The 5,998-nt window shown below is 48.6% G+C and overlaps 1 non-coding gene across 1 annotated transcript; it reads right to left on the reverse strand.

Annotated features, from left to right (window-relative positions):
* Positions 1 to 5,381: 5,381 nt before the first annotated feature.
* trnae-uuc (transfer RNA glutamic acid (anticodon UUC)) lies at positions 5,382 to 5,453 on the reverse strand. Its single transcript has one exon. It is a non-coding gene; the product is annotated as a tRNA-Glu (tRNA).
* Positions 5,454 to 5,998: the final 545 nt, after the last annotated feature.

Below are 5,998 nucleotides of genomic sequence, written 5' to 3' on the forward strand. Positions count from 1 at the left end.
CTACTAACATTACCCATACCTCCATCTACCATCACATTCTCAGTTACCTTCCCCCCAGCCCCAGCCCGCTCCCATTTACCTCTCCACTGTCGAGGCTCCTGACCACATTCCTGATGAAGGGCGTTTACCCAAAACGTCAATTCTCCCGTTTCTCGAATGGTGCCTGACCTGCCCTGCTTTTCCAGCACCACCTTCTTGACTGACATTAACAATACGCCACTCAAGTAAACATTTCATTGCTTTCATACTCACACGAAAGTCTCTCATGGCGGAAACAAATTACTGCAGATGCTGAATCCGCAATGAAAACGACAAATGCTGGTAATCACAGCGGGTCAGGCAGCATCCATGGAGAGAGAGAGCAACGTTTCATCAGCGTCATCTCGACTTGAAACGTTAGCTTGCTCCCTCTCCGTGGATGCTGTCTGAAGCTCTGTGATCTCTAGCAGTTGTTGTTTTCAGTCTGTCATGGTAGAGTCTGCTACAGGTCAAGATGAAGTGATAAGTAACTACATGATTACATTTTTGCTACTTCCTCCAGGATAGGGAAATGTTACAATCCTGATTGCAATAAGTTTAAGCATTTGCTTAATAATTGGAGACATTAGATGGTAGATCACATTTTACCAGTTGGCAGAGAACGAGTGATGTACACGAGTGACAACCAGAAATGTTTGCCTCCGTGACTCTTTGCAGCCAAGAAGAAAAAAGCATATACAGTGCTCTTAGCATGACAATTCCAGTCTGGCAGTTCGACACACCATTGTTCTGTCATTCTCACATTCCGATCACTGAATCTGAACGATCAAAATCCTTTCTCTTTCAGCATTCTAATACACGCTTCACAAGGTCTGATAAAGAGTTATCCAGAATCGAACGTTTAGCTTTCTTTCTCTCAATGGGACACAAACAGGTAATCTAACAATGAGGGATAGACCCGTCTGCCCGTGACCAGGTGTATCTACGCTGCTCTCCGTCTGCAGGAGTGCTGAAGACGTCGTGCAGCTTGGCATCTTTTACCGTGTCCATCAGGACTCTGGACGTGGCGTCCAGTTTACTGCCGCCGCCCCCCCCCCCCCCACCACTCCCCGCCGGATCGTCCATCTGCATCAATGATACAGTTGAAGTCTCCGGCCAGAATGACAGGCCTGGACGTAGCCAGCAACAGTGGAAGCTGCTGCAGGACGGCAACTTCACTCTTAATCATTGGGGCGTATACATTAATCAGTCAAAGGGGAGCATTCCTGTACATGACGTCGGCGACGAGGAGGCGCCCGCCCACTACCTGTTTGTATCCCGAACGCTCTCGGTCAGATCCACCGACGTCAAGCCGGTGTTCTTCTCTGACCACTGCCTCCTGCTGGCCGACTGTCACCTACAGGACGAGCAGCGGGATGGTAAGGGGACGTGGAAGCTGAACATTAAGCTGTTGACCCCGGGAAACATTGAGGAGCTCAAGAGGGACTACGCAGGTTGGAGAACCGTGAAGCCCCTCTTTGAGTCCCCAGAGGACTGGTGGGAAACAGTAAAAAAGAACATCAAGAGGTTCTTCATCCTCAAAGGTGTTCAGGAGGCGACAGAGAGGCGGGGGAATCTGTCCCAGCTCCAGGAAAGTATGCAGAATATGCTCCTGCTGCAGAAGATGGGGGTGGATGTCACGGAGGACCTCAAGGAGGTGAAGGGCCAGCAAGCCTCGCTCTTTGCTTCAGAGGCCTCCAAGATAATCTTCCGGTCCAGGGTCCACTCGGTGGAGCAGGACGAGACGTGCTCACGTTTCTTCTTCCAGAAGGTGCACAAAGAGAACTCTGTGCTCAGCAGCCTGAAGGAAGAAGATGGCTTGATAACGTCATCTCAGGCTGACATCATGAGGATCAGTAAATCCTTCTATGCCAGTCTGTATGACGCGAAGCCAACTGACAGCACGGACTCCCAGTCATTCCTGTCCTCTATCACGGAGGTCTTAGACGACAGAACCCGAGAGAGGCTGGACCAACCGCTGTCTCTGGACGAGCTGTCCAAGGCCGTCGAGTCCATCGAAAAGAATAAAACTCCCGGAAGTGACGGCTTACCGGTTGAGCTCTATTCCGTTCTGTGGGACTTGATTGGCCAGGACCTGCTGGAGGTTTATGTCAGTATGCTTCGGGCAGGTACCATGAGTGAATCCATGAGGAAAGGCATCATCACCCTCATCTACAAGCGGAAGGGAGAGAGGGAGGAACTCAAAACTTGGAGACCAATCTCACTGTTGAATGCGGATTACAAAATTCTGTCAAAGGTAATCACCAACCGGGTCAGACCTGCTCTGGAGTCGGTGATTCACCCTGACCAAACCTGTGCTGTGCCGGGCAGGAAGATCGCTGAGAGTCTCGCACTCCTCAGGGATACGATCGCCTACGTGCAGGGCAGAGGGTTGGACGCCTGCCTGATCAGCCTGGACCAGGAGAAAGCCTTTGACAGGATATCACACAGGAACATGAGAGATGTTCTCTCCAAAATGGGCTTTGGGGAGGGAATCGGCAATTGGATCAGACTGCTCTCCACCAACATTGTCAGTGCAGTGTCAATCAATGGGTGGGAATCAGATAGCTTCCCAGTCAGATCTGGAGTCAGGCAGGGCTGACCTCTCTCTCCTGTCTTGTTTGTTTGCTGCATAGAGCCATTTGCTGAGTCCATCAGGAAGGATGCGAGCCTGAGAGGGGTGACTATTCCTGGCAGCGGGGGCCTGAAGGTTAAGGCTTCCCTGTACATGGATGATGTCGCCGTTTTCTGCTCGGATCCGCTGTCCGTGCGCAGACTCATGTGCATACGTGACCAGTTCAAACGGGCCTCGGGGGTCAAGGTAAACCAAAGCAAGAGCGAGGCCATGCTCTTCGGGAACTGGGCTGACTGATCCTCGATCCACTTCACAGTCAGGACCGAACACTTGAAGGTGCTGGGTATTTGGTTCGGGAGGGCTGGGGCGTCCGCCAAGTCTTGGGAGGAGCGTATCAGCAAAGTGAGGAAGAAATTGGGCAGATGGGTCGCTCTCCATCGCGGGAACAAACATGGTCATCAGGTGTGAGGCACTGTCATTGCTATTATACGTGGCACAGGTCCGGCCTATTCCCAGAACCTGTGCCGCTGCAGTCACCCAGGCCATCTTCCAGTTTATATGGAGGTCAAAGATGGATCGGGTCTGAAGGGACTTGCTGTACAAAGATCTGGGCAACGGGGGAAAAAATACACCCAATGCCACCCTCACCCTGATGGCCACCTTTGTGTGTAGCTGCATCAAGCTGTGCATGGATCCCCACTACGTATTGAGGTTCTACCTGTCCCCGGTGTTGTGAAGGATGTGCCTGGCCTCGCTGCTGCGGAACGCTCCGAGTAGTTGGACCGTTCCGTATCACCTGTCCTTCGTGGAGAAGTTTATGATGAAAAGTACCTTTGACCACAAGACCATCAGGAAGTGGTCAGTACGTAGTGTCCTTGAGATCCTTCGGGAAAAGGAGAGGGCGGATCCTATTGAGTGGTTCCCTGATCAGACTGCCAAAGCCATTTGGCAGAATGCCTCATCGCCAGAACTTTCCAACAAGCACCAAGACATGGCTTAGCTGGTGGTGAGAAGGGCTCTGCCTGTCAGATCCTTTATGCACGCCCGGACTCTCAGCCACACCGCACGCTGCCCTCGAAGCGGCTGCGGGGGGGACGAGACTGTCACACACCTCCGTCTGGACTGTGCCTACGCAGAAGAAATCTGAAGAGGAATGCAGTGGTGTTTGTCGAGGTTCGTCCCGAGCAGCGCTGTGACGCGGGACTCCGTGCTCTACGGCCTGTTCCCCAGGACGCACACCGAGACGAACATCAACTGTGCCTGGAGGATCATCAACTCGGTGAAGGACGCTCTCTGGGCGATCCGAAACCTGTTGCTCTTCAAGCTGAAGGAGTTGACCCCTACTGAGTGTTGCAGACTGCCACATTCCAAGGTCCAGGACTACGTGCTGAGGGACGCGCTGAAGCTTGGAGCAGCTGCCGCCAAGGCGCGGTGGGGAAAGACCACCGTGTGACATCTGCCTGCCGAAAGAAGAACAGGGGGCCGACGCAGTCATTTGGGCTCTGCTGACGCCTCAGCTAAAAATGTAATCGTACAGACCTGTAAATAGGAATGATTACTCTGTTTCGGTATGCAAGCAAATGGAATGTTTCCATATGTATGGCATGTCCAACTGTACAGACCATTAAAGTATTTTATGAATAAAGATATTTTTGAAATAAATAAAAATTTCTTTCTCTCAATGGAAACTGTCTGACTCGCTTGTGGTCTCCAATCTTTTCAGTAGAGATTGTAATATCTGTAGTAAGTTGCTCCATGATTGCTACAATACAGATGCAAAACAGTATAGTACAAGAAGATTATTCGAACTGACCTCTCAGTTGATGAATGATTATTTTCTGGTTTTCTTTCGATGACAAAGTTTGTGGATAATTTCCTTGGGATTGAGTGCACAATAATTCGTGGTGATGTTTTTAGTAAGAGTGCTAAAATTAATATGCACGAGCGTCCCTAGGTTGGCTCAAACCACAAACCACTCAGTTAATCGCCAAAGCCGCCAATGGATAGCGTCAATAGAAACTCCGGCAGTTGAGTTTGCCGAGGGGATACTCGTGGATATTTTGGAGACTGGTGTACGTGGCTTGCACATTAACGAAGTATTTGCAAGGTTCTGAAACCAGCCTTGCACTTTATGTCCTGATGTGCACTATTTGGAATTGTCTCAGTAATACAGAGTAATTAATTTCGTGGAGACTTTCAGAGGAAATGTTCGGTATCTCAAAGGAGAAAGCAAAGTCAGCAATAACTAAAAACGAAGAACAGCTGGAAAAACTCAACAGGTCTGACAGCACCTGTGACGCGAGCAGTTCTTGTGTTTTCCGGCGGCAGGACGAGGGACCCGAACGAGGGCAAGATTCTCAAGATTCGAGGAAGGAAAATATGAAAGAAAACGGCAAAAAGTGGAAATACGGGGCATCTCTGGTGACCTCTGTGGGGAGAGAAGTAGGTGTGTATAACCTGTAGTTGTTAAATGCACTATCACCTTCTCGCACCCGTCACGCCACAATCTCCCCGAAATCATTATCCACTGATACATTTTCGCAGTCTACAAATTTTTATCCGAATAAACATTTTTTAGCCGAAGCTGAAGACAAAAGTGCTGAAAATTGAGGTAGCGCTGGATCACCAAGCAGACCTGATGCGCAAAAGATCTTCTGGTGACTTTAGCAAACATTTGGTTTCATACCCAGTAATATATTGAAGCCGGAATAGTTATGTGAAAAGTATTTACATGGCCGGACGAACATGACTCATAAACAACTACGTATTGACAGCTCTTCTAAAAGGTTTCCCTGACCGGGAATCGAACCCGGGCCGCGGCGGTGAAAAAGCCGAATCCTAACCACTAGACCACCAGGGATATGCAGCACTGACTTCGACGCAATGCAATTTATAGTGAACGCAATGTATCTCCATACATTCGATTTGTCGTGTTTTGATATTTCTTTGGACGCGCTGCATATTCCACTATTTTTCACTTCTGGCTTTCTACAAATCTGTTTTGATTCGTCTGTGTTTGAAAGTTGTATGTGGCTTCGTTCGGAGTTCTTTTTTGAAAAAAACGTAATTGTCTTGACGATATTTCACTTATTTTCTTTGGGACAAGAAAATTGCCGTCATTATCTGAGCTGAATCTTGTACATTCAGTCATACAGAACTGTGCTTGTTTTTTTAAATGTCCTATGAAATCGCCAGTAAAGCTACGGGGTTGTTTCAAGCTACTGCATCTTAGAATATTAAATTCTGGACTATTGGCAATTTGCCAAATATAGGACATAATCCTAATTTAAACATAAATACTTTGTCCTCTACTCTTATTTCAGACTCTTTCTGCAAAAAAAAAACATTGATGGCACCTGGGATTGTCATTGGCAAATCCAATGATTACTGCCTATTCATATTCCC

This window comes from Chiloscyllium plagiosum, unplaced genomic scaffold (assembly GCF_037043375.1).
Source record: "Chiloscyllium plagiosum isolate Xiang-an unplaced genomic scaffold, Cpla_swu_hap1 HiC_scaffold_35, whole genome shotgun sequence".
NCBI classification, from domain to species: domain Eukaryota; kingdom Metazoa; phylum Chordata; class Chondrichthyes; order Orectolobiformes; family Hemiscylliidae; genus Chiloscyllium; species Chiloscyllium plagiosum.